Below are 17,493 nucleotides of genomic sequence, written 5' to 3' on the forward strand. Positions count from 1 at the left end.
GAGATCTTTACCTCATCAAGACAAAACTACAGGACATGGGTTCATAAATATGACTCTAAGGACTAGTCTTCCCAGAATGATTGGGAAGATAATAGAATCACTGGAGAGCCCTGAGCAAGCATCTTGCCATAAAATAAAATTAAAAACAAAAAATAAAACAAAACTTGCAAGAAGTCATTCTTCCAGTTTTTGTTGTATATCCTCTGTATTCCTGGCATTCTGATGGGCACTGGGAGAATGGTAATTTTGAGGGATCATTTCACCCAGTTGCTAGTGAAATCAAGGATGGGCCCCATAGGAGGTGTATTTGGTTTAAAAGCATGTCTGTCCTCCTATAACTCAGGCTTAGAGAGAAGTGGAGTCTGGTTGGCCCTCCAATACCATTGCTTCCAGGTACCACACAGCCTTTTTGTAACCCAGGCCCCATGGGTTCTTTGAGGGTAGGTAGTTCCAGTCTTCTGAAAAGAACATGGTTGAGGTTGCTTTATGTTGAGTTTGTGAATGTTTTTAATTCATATACACATGTCCTTCCTGGGTAAAATGGCATCTGGTTTCAGAAATCAGATACTTCACAGACCTCAAACTCATATTCCTACTATGCTAGTCCTTCCTGATACCCTTAGTCCTACTCCTACACTTCCCTTCTTTCCTGTACTCTGAGGGTGTTGACTCTAGCAAATGACATTTCCTAGATCTCTAGCCAACTAGTTGCAGTTTAGGTCAGGCCAGTGTGAGGCACTGGAGTGGACTGGAGAGCAGGAAGAGAGAACAACTGCAACTTTTTCCTTCTCCTGGGATCAGTGTCCCAAACTGGCTGTGTCGCCTCTGCAGACAGCTCTTGCTAGTGACCTCCACCCTGAGCTCCTATAACATCACCTATGATGGTAAACTTAACACGTCCTCTGGGCTAGGCTGTGGCGCCCAGCTGTTAGGTCACATACCAGCTGTGGCTGTGAAGGTATCTGTGGAGGTCATTAACATGTACCATCAGTTGACTTTAAGTAAAAGCAGATTGCCCTTCCAAATGTGAGTGGGCTTCATCCAATCAGTTGAAGGCCTTACGAGCAAAGACTGAGAAGAAGTAATTCTGCCTAAAGCCTAAAATATCAAATCTTCCAGGCCACCAGCCAGCCCTTTAAATTTCCAACTTGTCAGGCCTAACAATTACATGATCTAGTACTTCCTTACAATCTCTCTCTTTCTCTTTCTTGCTCTCTCTCATTCTTCTTCCCATCTCCCTCCCTCTTAGATTCTATTTGTCTGTAGAACCCTGACTAATATACTACTTCTTCCCATTGACTTTCCAGCCTGAAGGGTGATAGTGGCTTTCTATAATTGGTATCTCTAGCATTGCCTCACAGTGACCTGAAAACTCTTTAGTGCTTCAAGCTCCTTTGTGAACCAGTTCCCTGCATTTAGTTTTTTCTTTTGAACTACAGTGTGGGTGTTGTTTTCCTAACTGAATTCAACTTTATCCCGAGGAAGCTTCTCAAGTCATTCAGAACCTAAAGTGCCCTTCTCTCAGGACAGGTAGCCCTGTTCCTTTAGCACCTAAATAAAAAGGGTTACCACTCCAAACCTTAGAAAAAAGAGGAGACCATATTACTGTGCCATTCTTTGCTATTGGTTAGTGAAAAAAAATAACCCTTGGGGAAGAAAAAATATTCTTGAGTGCAGCAGCCCTTTGGTTGAGAAGCCACTGGAGGAGTGAATGATTTTGAGTATGGATGTCAGTGAGAGTGGGGAGAGGGAAGGTAGGTGAGTGAAGCTGTGACTGAATGTGGAAAGGGAGGGTAGACTCGGTTCTGTGGGATTCGGTGTGAGGGAGTGGCACTGCGTGTTTGTGTATGAGTCGGTGGGACTCAGCATGTGAACTTGTGTGTAGTGGGAGTTGGCAGTATGTGTACGTGTCTGTTTGTATGTGTGTGACTTGGCATGTGTGCCCACAGGCATGAGCCTGCAAGTGAGTGTGGATGAGTGCATGTGTGAAGAGGGTTGGATGTTTCTCTACCTAAGTTCAGGGACGAGGTGTGAGTGTATGAGTATACTTGTGCTATAGACTGAATGTTTGTGCCCCCCACCCAATTCGTATGTTGAAACTAAATCCTTAATGTGATGGTGGGTTCTTTAGGAAATGCTTAATCTCTCATGAATGGATTAGTGACCCGTAAAAGGGACTCCAGAGAGATTTCTCACCCTTTTACCATGTGAAGACCCAGCAAAAAACACCATTTATGAACCAGGAAGAGGAATCTCACCAGACACCAAATCTACTGGCATCTTTATTTGGACTCCTAACTCCCAAAACTGTGAGAAATAAATGTTTATTGTTATGAGTTCACTGCGTTTATGATATATTGTTCCAGGAGCCTGGACAATGACAGCTTGTGTATGATGAGGAAAGTCTGTAGGAGTGCTGCAGTTGAGCAAGTGCAAGTGCATGCAGAGGAGAGAGACTCTGCTAATGAGGTTAGGTGAATGTGACAGCAAATGACTAAGAGTGAGTAGGATAGCATGGGACCAAGTGTGAGGACTGTATGAGACTAGGTGTGAGTGTGACTGAGTGGGACTAGGTGTGAGTGGGACTGCATGGGACAAGATGTGAGTGGGACTGAGTGGGACTAGATGTGAGTGGGACTGAGTGGGAGTAGGTGTGAGTGGGACTGAGTGGGACTAGGTGTGAGTGGGACTGTGTGAGACTAGGTAGGAGTGGGACTGAGTGGGACTAGGTGTGCGTGGGACTGCGTGGGACTAAATGTGAGTGAGACGGCGTGGGACTAGGTGTGAGTCAGACTGAATGTGACTGGGTGTGAACTGGAGCATCTTGTGACAAGGTATGGCCGCGTGTGTGACTATGAAGAGTATAAATGGCGCGGAATATGAATGCGGCTCTGTCCTGAGTGTGCAGGATGGCAAATGTATGAGGGAGAGGGACCACGTATGAGTGAGTGACTGCATGACTGAGTGAGCTGACTAGCCTGAGTGTGAGTGTGGGGGCCGAGTGAGCCTGAGCAAGACTGGATGGAAGTCGGTGGGCCGACTAGTATGAGTGCAGAGGAGTAGGAGTCGGATGCTATGGCAGTGAGCAGGAATGTGAATGAATGGGGCTGTTGTGGATGATGGTGAGTAAGCCTGAGGGGGGCTGAGTGACTGTCAATGGCAGGACTGGATGTGAGTGAGTGAGTGTGTGAGAGCAAGGGCCTGAGGGTGGCTGTGTATGCGGGTGAGCGGGCCTGTGCCCCTGGGTGTGTGGAATGAGACCAAGTGCTTCAGTCCACATGCCGGTACCGCTGGGAGTCAGACAAAGGGGTGGACTGAAATCAAGTAGGCATTTAAGTATCAGGGCACACAGCGGAGTTAGAATCCAAAACACAGAAGACACTAACTTGGGGGGAGCAAAGAGACATAATTATTGTAGAAAGAGTCAAGGAAAGGAATAAATTAAAAAAAAAAATCATGAGGGGGATCCCTGGGTGGCTCAGCAGTTTAGTGCCTGCCTTCGGCCCAGGGAGTTACCCTGGAGTCCAGGGATCGAGTCCCACGTCGGGCTCCCTGCATGGGGCCTGCTTCTCCCTCTGCCTGTGTCTCTGCCTCTCTCTCTCTCTCTCTCTCTCTCTCTCTGTCTTTCATGAATAAATAAATAAAATCTTTAAAAAAAATCATGAGAACAGTAGGGCAGGGTGAGAGAATAAGGTCAGCCCCTATCCAGCAGCATCAGCACTTACACCCCTCAGGATAGAAACCAGGCAAACACCTGGATAGAGGACACGATGTGCCAGCTGGGGGGGAAGAACCCACCTAGATCCTTCTTGATAGAACATGGACCCATTCCAGGATGTGGCTCTCTTCACTGCTCACTGATGAGACTAGGAAGGTGGTTGCAGCCCAGTGAGGAGGGAGATGAAGCCCTGACCACAGAATTAAATTTACTGAATCGAGCTTTTTATTCCTTACCTTCTTGCTTCCAGCATCCATGAAAACTTCCAAAGTTTCATTCAATACAGGGATCCCAAAACACACATCAAAGAGGTCTGATGAGGCAGGCTGGTCTTGGCAGTATTGCTTTTCCTCCCAGCTCTGGGCAGCGTGAATCTTGTTACGTTCTGTGCCTCTCCTGCCCTGTTCTCTTTCTTCCGGCCTCACTTCCGTTACAGGACTGAGTTCCTACAATGAAAAACCAAAGAGATTCTTGCTTTCAGTTAACAAATAAATTAAATTGAAAGTCTGGGTCACAGCCACATGTTGGGATTGTTTGCAGTGAGATATATAATAAGTTATTTAGAGGGAAGGTGTGTCTTTCATATATAAATAACCAAGATATTGATACGGTCACTAGATAACATTTCTGTTGAAACCAAGGAATAAATGATAATTTCTAGATGATAAAGCAAGGGTTTGTTAGCCAAGTTCTATGGACATGATGAACTAAGGTCCAAGAATCCCTGAAATTATATGCATCAATATGAACATGCATTTTTCTGGGTGGGGCATCCACAGTGTACATTAAAGTTTCAGAGGGAGCCTCTTGACCCCCAAAGTTATAAGCTGCTGTTTTAGAGGTTACCGCCGTGTAGACATTGAGTTTTATTGCGAGAATTCTGTCTTTGTGATTTCTCTAAAGCTGTTCCTGCTGCTTTGACTAGTGCGGGTCTGGCTGAGCTTTAACCTTCAAGGGGTTGCTGTTATTAGAAACATTTGCAATCCTTAAAGTCAACATGAAAGGTAGAAAAAAAGAAGAGGGAATTTGCCGCCTATTGACTCTAAAAGCAATACGAATGAATTCAGTTCGTCTGTATGTATAATAATTTTTGTTGTGCCAGTTTCCATGGCAACTACTTCTTTAAAATATTCTACTCTTTTAACACTTGGGTTTATTAATTTGATCACCTTATTCTCAGGCATTGGCACATACCCATAATTTTTTACATACTATTCTTTCAAAAATGAGAAAAACCTCTTTCTTCGACTATTTCTTTTTATCTGTTTTGCGATAGCCAAGAAGGAGTTGGATCTCATTTTAACAGGACATATAGGATAGATCCAGATTTTGTGGGACTTGAAGCTGATAACAGCTATAGGCCCCTCTTTAAGGAAAAAAATAAATATTATGAATTCATCAGTGATAGGGATTTTCTTTGGACCTTGGGCAAATGAAAGGTCCTGAAGTTTAGGCTTAATTAGCATCACCGCATGTGAATACTTGCACATGGAGAACAGACCTATTTAACTTTTTAATATTGGGGTCAGGAATTAATTTTGGCTATTTTTGCTTTACTCTGAAAACAAGTCTACCCTTAAGAAGAACTACCTGGTCAAATCATGTATTCATTGTTAGCTTGAGGGATTGATACAAACTTAGACTATGCCTGGATCCATAAGAATTCAAGTACCACAAACATCTAGTACCAAAGGGGCAGCTAAGGGGAGAACTGATTGAGTTAACAGGTTCAAAAAAAGAGGGAAAACTGACTCTAGAAACTTGTTCTTTTGAGATGCTCAGAGAAGTGTCCTGGTTTAGAAAGAAAAAAACCGACACAACAAAGAAGCTTTGTTCTAAAAGGTAGGTTTTTGCTTTGTACTCACTGGCTCTGAATAAATTAGTAAGGGGAAACCAGTGTTACCATAGAACTACCAGTGGGACTTAGGTGCTACAAAAGTCATTTGTGAATAGGATGATAGAACAAGAGAGATTGGGAGGAGTTGCACAGAAAAAATGTGTTATACAAACAATATTGGTATGAGCATACAAACACAATTTCCAAATGTGCCGTTAATAATTTCATTTTATAATTAATGTGTAGGCTGCTAACAATTCTGAATTTATTGAAGAAATAATCTCCTTGCAGCAAAACAAAGCTCGTCTGGCTTTGGGAAGCAACAGGCGTAGGAAAAAAAAACTTGTAAAGATTCTTACTATAAGGTCAAGGTCAAAACATTGCCTTTCTTCTTCTGCTTCACTGAATAATGTAAAGATGTCTGGAAAGGAGCCAATCAATTAAAACCATAGCCAGAGGGAATTGTTCGGGGAGAAGGCTTGTGGCAGTAGCAGCCCATGAAAACATTCCCTTCTCTTTCTGTCTTCCCGAGTGAAGAATAAATCCTGATTAGCCCATATTAAAGAAGGGTACTCATTTGCCAGTGAAATGTAGAAATTGCATCTTCTGAACAGCATGGTATCTAATTATCCTTATAGAAAATAATTTTATTTTTCTGTTACATACTTTAAAAAGACATGATATTTCCTTGGGCATGATTATTCTTCGGCTGTGTGCAAATAACCCCATTTAGAGTAATATTTAAAACTCTGTATTGGATTTCTTGAGAGTTTCTGGTTGATTAGGACATCTGAGTAGATTACATGGTAACATGTTGGTGTGGTGACAGAAACAATACTCCAGGGTGGTCTACACCCAGGACTCATAAAACTTGAAAATATACCATACATTTTTCATTAATACATGTACATACACACATACATATGTGTGTTTGTGCGTGTGTGGTACGTTTTGTGGGACGATGTGAATCTCATCAGTAGTAATATGTGTGGTAATCGTTAACAAAGTTCTCCCAGTGTGTCAGTGTCTTCACCTTTTGGGTGCATGGTGGGACCGAATTCCGTAATTCCATGGTCCTTTTATTGTTAGGTTTGGACCACGTGACTAGGTCTAGCTAAAATTTAGGAGCAAAGATGACATTTGTTACTCTGGTTGATTGCAAGGCTTTTTGCTCTGTGATATTTGAAATGGTGGCTGTTCTGTGAGTCTGTGTTTCTGAATGGCAAAGAAGAGCAGAATGCCCAGTTCACCTGTTACGGATTTGTAATATAAGAAGTAAATCTTTTCCCTTTAAATCATTGAAAATTTGGGGTTGTTTGTTATCATTGCATACCTGAGTCTACTCAGATTTCTGTAATTATTATAAGGGCAGATTTGGGGACAATTTACCAAAAGTATAATTCTGATGACTTAGGTTGGAGAAAAATCTTAGAGTTGCCATCTCGAGAAATAAAGGGCGGTTGTTTCAATTTTTACACATTGCAGTTTGTTTTTTGACTAGAACTCCAAAGAGTTTATTGTACTGTAAAAATTTTTAGGACCTTAAGCTGCACAAATCACTTGCAAAATTCATTTTTGCCTCTAGAGTTGCTCATGGACTGTTTTCAGTAGTTGAAACCAGTTCTCACTGCTGAGGAGACCCCGTAAGTAATGTCAGTTTTTTTCTTAGCAAAGTTGAAGCTTCAACTAAACATAAACTTGATTTATAATACTTTTAAATGCAAAATTGATGGATTTTTTGGGAGGGGTCTGTCATTAAACACATTTTATTGACATAGGATTTTACAGCCACAAGTATGATAGAGTGTTGGGGAATGCCTAAAAATGCTGAGTTTGTTGGCAGAGTCTAGATGATTCTTAATTTCCAACAGAATGTCACTTTTTGGAGGCAGGAGCCGACTGTTGTATTATTTTAGCCAGGCTTCTTGAAAGATTAGCCTATAATTTCTTTCTCTACTCTCTGACATTTTTACTCACTCTTGTGAAGTTTTAGTCACCATCTCCACGCTAAGCCAGCTCTGGAAAAGGTCTCTAATTTGCTCCAAATCACCAAGATCTTTTGACACATTTCAGACTTATTATTTTGATCTCTCTGCAGCTTTTGAAATTGACCCATCATTTCCTTCTTAAAACTCTTCCCTCCCTTGTTCCCTGATACCACTCTAGCTTGGAGTTTCTATTGGTCTCTGTATCAGAGCCTAGTCATGGGTTCAAGAACTATACTGAAAATATTCACTTGCTGCTGCTTTGATTAGGATCCTCTATGGGACTGCTGCATTCAACAAATCAAGTGGAATTCATTATCTTCCCCTCCCCAAGTGTCTCTCTACCTTAAAGCCTGTTCTTTTTTATTTCCATTCTTGATGAATGAAGCTTCCATCTATTGAGCTATTAAACCAGAAACATGGGAGTCATTATTGATCCTTCATATGTAAGTGTTTAAATCCTATTGTTTCAATTGCCTAAATATCTGGAATTTATCTATTTTTGGTAAAGCTGCCATATTTCTTTTTTGCCTTTTTTTCCCCCCATGAGTTGATATAGCAGTTTCCTAACCAGTTTACTTCCCCCTTGTCTTAGTTTTCTGATTTATCTTCCACAGGGCAGTCGTAATGATCCTTCCAAAGACAAATCAGAACATTTCACGCCTTTCAGCAAAACCCATCAGTGGTTCTCCATTGATTTAGAATTATACTCCAAATTCCTTTGTATGGCACACAGTGCCCCTTGGAAAGATTAGCTCCCTCAAATTTTGTTTACTGCTTGCCTCCTGTATGTACACTCTGGAATTCTGGAATTCCTTAGGTCTCCAAATATCTATATTTTCTTTTACCTTTCAATGAGGTTGTTCCATCTGCTTATAATTGGATAAACAACTGTTCCAGTGTGTCTAGAATTTACCTAGGTTTAGCCCTAAAGTCTCCTCTTTGCCAGGCAGCAGCTCATTCCCAGGCAAATAGGGATGGTTTATCACCATAGTTCAGAATATTGTTTTCCCCTTAGTTTTCTGTATTTGTTTTTCAAGAACATTTACGTTGACTTCTTCTAAAATTCTGTTCCAACTCAATTTTTCCTTCAGGCTGAAATTTATCTGCATATCCTCCAACGTATTACCATATTCCATTTTTTAAAAAAGATTTTGTTCATTTATTCATGAAAAACACACAGAGAGAGGCAGAAATATAGGCAGAGGGAGGAGCAGACTCTCTGAGGGGAGCCTGATGTGGGATTTGATCCCAGGACCCCAGGATCACAACCTGAGCCAAAGGCAGACACTCAAACACTGAGCCACCCAGGCATCCTGGGATTTCCATATTCTACTTTAATATGATCCTGCTACAGTTTGTGCCATTTGAAGAGAATACATCTGCATCTGTAGCTCAGACACATCTAGCACAGTGTTAAACACATGGTAGGCCATTGATAAAGATTCGTTGTACTGTACTAGAAAAAACATTCAGGGCATTTATCTTAATGCTCTATCTAGTGAGTATCATGAATACTTTGCTGATTGTATAAGTGAAATGTTTCTGTTGTTTTCACCTTGAAATAAAATGTATTACTTTTCCTCATCAAATTAACTGCCATTATTTAACTCAAAAGTAGTGATGATTTTTCTTGTTCTTTTAATAGATCCACCATTTGTATATTTAACCCTCGTTTGAACATTTCTCCCCTGTTTCTTCTCTCCCAAGAGATTTAGAGATGTTTGGATTATTTCAGTGTTTTTTCAAAAAAGGATTTCTTAAAGCACACATTTATGCCCCAAAATGTACTGGGTGCTGTGAATGCTCGGTATAAACCAAAGAAAATTGACTTCTGTTTTCCAGAAGTTTACAGTTGTATACAATTAAGCATACAGAATTAATTACAGGATATTTTCTTAAGAATTTCATTTGTCACATGAGTCTGAGAACTACAAATCAAAATTATGGGTATACAATCTGTTGTCCTAAGGATCTCTTCCTATAACATATGAAATGTGTAGCTGATAGAGATGGATAGAGTGGGGTATTACTTGGGAAAACCCCCTAGCCTACCTCCATGTTTCTCCTTTACTCTCACATGACTGATCACACTTCTGGTCCCCAAATATGTGGGGTTGTTCCCCACCAAGCAATTTTCTACAATATTGTCAGGGTGCCCTACAGTTTAACTCAATTCTGATACCTATCTACCAGGAGATAGCTTCATATCCCACAGGTTAAGGGCTCAGTCCCACAGGACTGTTCCACCCCACTGCAGATGCCAAGTGCAAGTTCAGTTTGTCTCCTGTGCTTCTGCCCCATAGTCTATAAACCAGAGGTTCCCATTACCTCCTTCCTGGGTTTGATTAATTTGTTAGGGTAGGTCTGGGAGGGTCCCAAGCACAGGAGCTTCTGTCCTTGTGCGGTTGGTGTATACCTTCCTTGTACATAGATGTATTCACCAATTAAAAAGCTCTCCAAACACCATACTATCAGGATTTTTTTAAAAAAAGATTTTATTTATTTATTTTCGAAAGAGAGTGAGCGAGCACACACATGTGTGCGAGCATAGGGAGGGGCGCCCGGGAAGGGAGAGGGGGAAGCAGATTCTGAGCTGATCGCAGACCCCAGTGCGGGGCTTGGGGCTCCATCCCATGATCCTGAGATCATGACCTGAGCCAAAACCAAGAGTCGGGAGGATGCTTAACTGAGTGAGCCACCCAGTCACCCTACTATTGGGATTTTTGTGGAGGCTTCATCACGTAGGTTCATCAGTTATTAATTCTATTCTCAGCTCTTCTCCCCTTCTAGGGAATGAGGGGTTAGGGGTTAAAAACTAAGCTTCTAGTCATGGTGTGGTTTTCTAGCAACCAGTTCCCATCCAGGAGCCATCCAGAAGCTCCTCTGAACCAAAGACATTTGCATCACCCAGGAAATTAAAGGCTATTTTGAACCCTGTGTCAGGAACTCAGGTCAAAGACCAAATAATAGGAAAAAAGATATTCCTGGTACTTCCATCACAGGAGCTCAGTGGCAGGGGGGAGGGGCAGAGACCGTTGTATGTGTTTTTTAATTATCTCACAGGTATTTACTTTCTTGGTTACCAAAAACAACCAAAAAAAGGCTTACTATTTGAAACACACAACAGGATCTTTCTCCTTTCCTTTCATTGATTTGTTTTAAATTTTAGCTATCCTATTTTTAATGTTAAGGAACTTCTTGTCTCCCATTGTTCCTTTTCAATGGCACTCTGTTTCTTATTGATATAAACTCATTTCTTAGAAAATGTTAATGATAGGGTTTAAAAACCACTTCATTCTATCCTGCGTTGTCTTTGTTTCCTTGGTAGCCATACTTTGCCCTGTTTATTTTTCCTGTTAGAGGATTCTCTCAAGGCTGGTGTTACTTGGCTGTTTATTTATATTAAGAGTGAGGCAATAGAAAACTGATTGAAAGCCTTGGGTCAGAAAGGCTTATCTGCTGATGCCTTATTCTGAGAGGACTCAGCCTTTTCATTAGAAGCCTTCAAGTTTGTGGTGTCTTTGGGACTATTGGGTTTTTGGGAGGGAGAGGAAGCCTCTAATATACTGCCCTGGGCGGGGATTTAAGCCTAGATTGTGGCATTCTAGAAGAGGGGGGCTGGGGATTACTAGTCACTTGTGGAATTTCACGTGTCCACTCCGTGTTCCTACCTCCTACACCTTACTTATGTCTGAAGCCTTCGAGTTTGATTTCTCCAGGGAACTAACCTCTCATCTTTTAGGGAGGGTGGTAGGGGATGATGGTGGTGGTGGAGATAACCACCAGTTTGGGAGGGGTGGCTGGGATCAGCCTGTGGATCCAATTTCTTTATATAAGCTTTCCTCTGAATTTGTCTTTTCTAGTCACTAAAATGCAATAGAGTGTGTTGTTGGCACAGCCACCTCTGTAGAACACCTCTACAGAGGTAAGAGGATGTGGTTGGAGTGGATGAACTGAAAATTAGGCTTCTTTAGGAATTCCAGAAAAAAATCACATAGCCAAACTGCCTAATCACCAAAAAAATATTCTGTGCAGGAATCTCTTTTTACTAGTTTTCAACAGGTTAGTTTCATGTAAAATAAAAACCCGACAATAAATGTCTTAACACTTTTCAAGACCAAATTTCCACTTGATATTTTTGTTTGTTTGCTGTCAGATGTTACTAAGGATTAAGATTTAAAAAAATTTTCCACGTGGATATATATAAAAAGGAACCCTTTCATTCTTCATGTTTTGTTGATTCTGTTTCCTAGTTTTCTTACTTTCAGTTGCCTGCACCATGGGGAAACCACCCTCATTGCTCAGTGTTCTGATGAAAATGGCAAGACCTTCCACACTTGCAAGGCAGCCTTTCTTGGCTTATTTCAACCCCTCCCCCATGCTGCTGCCATAATGAAGGCTTAAAATCAGGCATAAGTGTAACACCAGAGCAGAGATACTTCACCTGAAATCATCCATGATGGTGAACTTTACAAGTCTGTAAGCCCTTTGAATCATAGATAAAAAATTGTGTTCGTGATTATTTTAGGGAAGAAGTGTTGAATTTTATCATATCTTTGATAGAGCCTGTGATACTCCCAAGTAGATTCAAAATGATGAATAACGAGGATGATAGCTGATGATCTCAGCGCACACACTCATACATGCACACACACACACACACACACACACACAGTCTCCATTATTTATCTGGAAACATGGTTGTTAGACATCCAAGTGGCATCTGTGATTGATCACTCTTCTTTTCTCCCCGTATAATGGTAGTAAAAGAATGACTGTTAGTGAAGTGTCTGTCAGAGTGAACCACAAATATGTTCATTAGAAAACAGGCTGTTAAAGTGGATCTAGTATAAATATATTTTGCATATCACAAAGACACCTAAATTTTTTTTAAAGATTTTATTTATTCATGACACACACACACACACACACACACACACAGGCAGAGACACAGGCAGAGGGAGAAGCAGGCTCCATGCAGGGAGCCCGAGGTGGGGCTCGATCCTGGGTCTCCAGGATCAGGCCCTGGGCTGAAGGCAGGTGCTAAACCACTGAACCACCCAGGCTGCCAAAAGACACCTAAATTAAGGAAAGCTGTGGAAGAGCAGAGAGCCATTTTTCAATTATATATCACCAATGTGGTATTTTTTGATGTCTTACTCAGTAATTGAAAGGTCTGAAAATGCCATACCTGTCTATGTCATTTGGGGTCATTGCTTTTAATGCAGGCAGTGAGTCTAGAAATCCTACCCAACTCGGAACAATCATGCTTTGACTTATTCCTATTTGTGCAATTACCACGATTGCACCTCATTGAACACTTTTATGTTTATGCACATGAATATTTATTGGGAAATAGACCTGGGCATTAAAGAAAAAAAAAGTCATCCAGCTTCCTTGACTTCGTCAGGTTGTTTGTGGAGAGGCTATTTCACAAACACACAAGCTACAAATCAAAAGGATGTGACACCTTTTTATATTATCAGGCAACATGGTGAAGAAAAAAATGAAATGGAGTTTGTGAACTTTATTACTCAGGGTGACAAGTTAATATGTGGGTGATGGTGTGCCGCTCCTAAATGAGATTTGTTGCATCCTCAGAACTGTGTAAAATGTCTAAAGAGAGAGGGAAGTTTCCATGCCATAGACAGTAGCATGGGCTCTCCTGAGGAAGTGAGATTGGAAACTTGTAAGTTTGCAATCGTTCGCAGGCGATAAAGTGTGTGAAGTGGAGAGCAGCAAGAGACTGTGCTTGCATGAAGAATTTTAATGACTGAAACTTTCTTTTCTTATTAATTTCAACATAGAAAGGGCAGTGAGATAAGGAAGTCATCAATCTTGCAGACATCTTTTTCCCCTACAAAAGGCAATGGTTGATTTGGTACAAACATCATAGAGCAGGAAGCCAGAAAATAGAATCAAATCAAACATGATTTTATAGTTGTTATCGTTCCTAAGAATATCTATGCTCCCATAGGCATATGTCTAAGATAGGAGAATTATATTGGAATTCTTGGTCTGCGCACTGAGGGGCTGTTGGTCATCCGGAACGGATTTGCCTATTGGATATGACAGGGCTGCTCTACGAGGCCTCGCTGTGCCTGCTTTTGGACCTACTCATGATTCGAGGTGATGTTTCCACTTTGCACGTAAGACAGGTGGGTTATGTTACTTGCTGGGTAGAAAGGATGGCAGGAGATGAGTTACCTGAAACTATCTGACTCATCACTATCCCCTTCATATTGACGTAATGTTGGAAGAGGATCACTGAGTCATATAGAACTAAAGCATTCTTTTCAACTTGCCTGTTGGGCTCTTGTCTGTCCTGCCACAATAGACTGTGTAGATGGAAACCAGACAGACTCAAATGAATTGTCTGATTAAATGGGCCAACTGTTTCAATTGTGACACAAATAAAGGATATTTCTGTATCAATTTCTACCTGTATACCTTGTTATCTCATATTCACATATGTTTTCCAGAAAAGACTTGGAAGTCTTAGAGAACTATTTTGAAATCCTTGTGAAAACCTAAGATTGAGGATCACAACACTTTTTCCTTTTCATATGGGTATTCACAATTTAAATAGCTTTACATCTTTGTTTTTTCTTTTGACAAATGAAAAATAACTAATTTTGCTCCCCATTGGAGGTACTAAAATAGGATTATTGACAGGACACTTGGAGCTGTCCACCTGGCCCACGGTTCCTACATTTTTTTCTGAGATAGCACTAAAATATTTGACCAAAAATTGCATAGTATTTCCCAGATCAGACCCTTATTTATTTATTTATTATTTTTATTTTATTTATTTTTTTAAAGATTTTATCCATTTACTCATGAGAGACACAGAGAGAGAGGCAGAGACAGGGAGGGAGAGGGAGAGGCAGGCTCCTTAAGGAGCCTGATGCAGGACTTGATCCCCAGACCCTTAGGATCACAACCTAAAGCAAAGGCAGACACTCTACCACTGAGCCACCCAGGCGCCCTAGGCCCTTCTTCATAAAAAAAAAAAATAATAATACCCAGCTATAAAAGAGTAGAATGTGTATTTGCAGTGTATTATTCCTTATTAAACCAGTGAACAAAATGGCCTTAAAGGGACATTCAATTGAATCCAAGAAAACATTATTTGAGGACCTATTATATGTTGAACCTTGTGAAGGGCATTGGGGAGAAAAAGACAAACATTATACAATCTACAAATTAAGTAAAGATATTAAACAACTCTAACACAATGTAATAAGTGCTATGATAAAAAATTTGGTTGTGTGATTTCAGTGTCAATAGACTTCTGATTCAGTTCATCTCATCTGCCCAAGAAAATATTTTTGTAGTGAGGAAATGGCACCACTCCTCACCACTGGGAATTACTTTTTATTAAGTGGTTATTTACTTGGATAATTTTACCAGATATTTCTTTAAAGATGATATTGAGGGAAAATAAAACTTTTTAGTACAACCATCTTTGGCTTACAAACTGTGATTAGTGAGTGCATGGTGCATATGTAGCCTCCTGCCTATCTGGTCTTTTGTTGAAGAACTAAATAATTGGTTTCTGTAGGATCTAGTATGATACTAAAGCCAAGTCCTCACTGGATTAATTTTATCATTCTCTTCTTTGGGCCATTTTTTTTTTCTAATTGAGAACGTTTATTTTTTTTTTTATTTTTTTATTTTTTTGAGAACGTTTATTGAGTATAAAAGTAATTGCTTCATAGTTCTCAGAAAAACTATTGTGACTATGCCCATGATTTGCTCCTTATCCTAAGACCAAAATTTAAGTTATCTTTTTGTCTGAGACTTTTTCAGTTTTATTTTTTACCACTTGGAAAAAAGAAACCATTGCATATTCCAATCCTGGAAGTCCCTGAATTTCAGAACTCTGAATGTAGGGCAAGTATGAAAGAATTAGGAAGTGAGTTTGGCGGGAACATACCTTAGCATAATAAAGGCCATATATGAAAATCTTACAGCTAACATCATACTTAATGCTAAAAAACTGAGAGCTTTTCTTCTAAGATTAGGAATGAGAAAGGATGCCCAGTCTTTTTTTTGAAGATTTTATTTGCTTATTTATTTGAGAGAGAGAGAGAGATAGCTAGAGAGAGAGAGAGAGAGCATGAGTAGGGAGAGGGACAGAAAGGGAGAGGCAGAGAATTTCAGGCAGACTCCATGCTGAGTATGGAGCCCAAGGTGGGGCTGAGTCCTACCACTCTGACATCATGACTGAGCCCAAATCAAGAGTTGGATACTCAACCAGTAGAGCCACCCAAGCTCCCCAGGGATGTCCACTCTTACCACTTTTATTCAACATTGTAGTAGAAGTCCTTGCCACAGCAATTGGACAGGATAAAGAAAAAGCATCCAGATTGATAAGGAAGAAGTTAAAACTGTTGGTCTTTGCAGATGACATGTTATTATAGAGAAAACTTTAAAGATTCCACCAAAAAGCTATTGGAAGCAATAAATAAATTCAGTAAATTTGCAGGACACAAAATTAATACATAGAAGTCAGTTGTGTTTCTATGTACTAATAATGAAATAGCAGAAATAGAAATTAAGAAAACAATTCCACTTATAATTGCACTAAAAAAAATAAAATACCTAGGAATAAACTTAACTAAAGAGGTGAAAGACTGTGGGATGCCTGGGTGGCTCAGTAATTAAGCGTCTGCCTTCAGCCCAAGGCATGATCCTAGAGACCCGGGATTGAGTCCCACATGGGGCTTCCTGTATGGAGCCTGCTTCTCTCTCTGCCTCTGCCTGTGTCTCTGCCACTCTCTGTGTGTCTCTCATCAATAAATAAATAAAACCTTTAAAAAAAAGAGGTAAAAGACCAGTACTCTGAAAACTATAAAATATTGATGACATAAATTGAAGATGACACAAAGAAATGGAAAGATATTCCATGCTTAAGGATTGAAAGAATTAATATTGCTAACATGTTCATACTATCCAAAGGAAACTGTAGGTTCAGTGCAATCCCAGTCAAAAGATCAACAGCATTTTTCACATAACTGGAACAAATACTACTAAATTTTCATAGAACCACAAACAACTCCCAATAGCCAAAGCAATCTTGAGAAAGAATAATGCTCAAGGTATTACAATCCTAGATTTCAAGATATACTACAAAGCTGTAGTAGTCAAAAACAGTATGATATTGGCACAAAATAGACACATAGATCAATGGAAGGAAATAGAAAGCCCCAGAAATAAATCCATGCTTACGTGGTCAATTAATCCATGACAAAGGTGGCAAGAATATATAGTGGAGAAAAGACCATCTCCTCAATAAATGATGTTAGGAAAACTGACCACTATATTCAAAAGAATGAAACTAGACCACTTCCTTACACCACACACAAAAATAAACTCAAAATGAATTGAAGAACTGAATGTGAGACTTGCAACCATAAAATGCTTAGAAGAAAAAAAAACAGTAATTTCTTTTTCTTTTCTTTTCTCCCTTCCTTCCTTCCTTCCTTCCTTCCTTCCTTCCTTCCTTCCTTCCTTCCTTCCTTCCTTCCTTCTTCTTTCTTTCTTTCTTTCTTTCTTTCTTTCTTTCTTTCTTTCTTTCTTTCTTTCTTTCTTTCTTTCTTTCTTTCTTTCTTTCTTTCTTTCTTTCTTTCCTCTTTTTTAAAAAAGAGGCTCCAGGTGGCTCAGTGGTTTAGCGCTACCTTAGCCCAGGGCATGATCCTGGAGACCCAGGATCCAGTCCCACGTACGGCTCCCTGCATGGAGCCTGCTTCTCCCTCTGTCTGTGCCTCTGCTTTACTCTCTCTCTCTCTCTCTCTGTGTCTCTCATGAATAAATAAATAAAATCTTTAAAAAAATAGAAATACTGCATGATGTTGTAATTCCCCTACTATTTACAGAAAAACTAATTTGAAAAAAAAATATATGCACCTGTATGTTTAATCCAGCATTATTTACAACAGTCAGGA

General features: G+C 40.1%; 1 long non-coding RNA gene across 1 annotated transcript in view; it reads right to left on the reverse strand.

Moving 5' to 3' along the window:
• Positions 1-3,817: 3,817 nt before the first annotated feature.
• The window catches only part of LOC144305436 (uncharacterized), a 34,664-nt gene continuing 20,988 nt past the window's right edge, over positions 3,818-17,493 (reverse strand). The window contains exon 3 of the long non-coding RNA XR_013372459.1: positions 3,818-4,164. This is a non-coding gene — a long non-coding RNA (uncharacterized LOC144305436). The remainder of the gene's footprint in view (positions 4,165-17,493) is intronic.

The sequence above is a fragment of the Canis aureus genome, chromosome 35 (genome assembly GCF_053574225.1).
Source record: "Canis aureus isolate CA01 chromosome 35, VMU_Caureus_v.1.0, whole genome shotgun sequence".
NCBI lineage: Eukaryota > Metazoa > Chordata > Mammalia > Carnivora > Canidae > Canis > Canis aureus.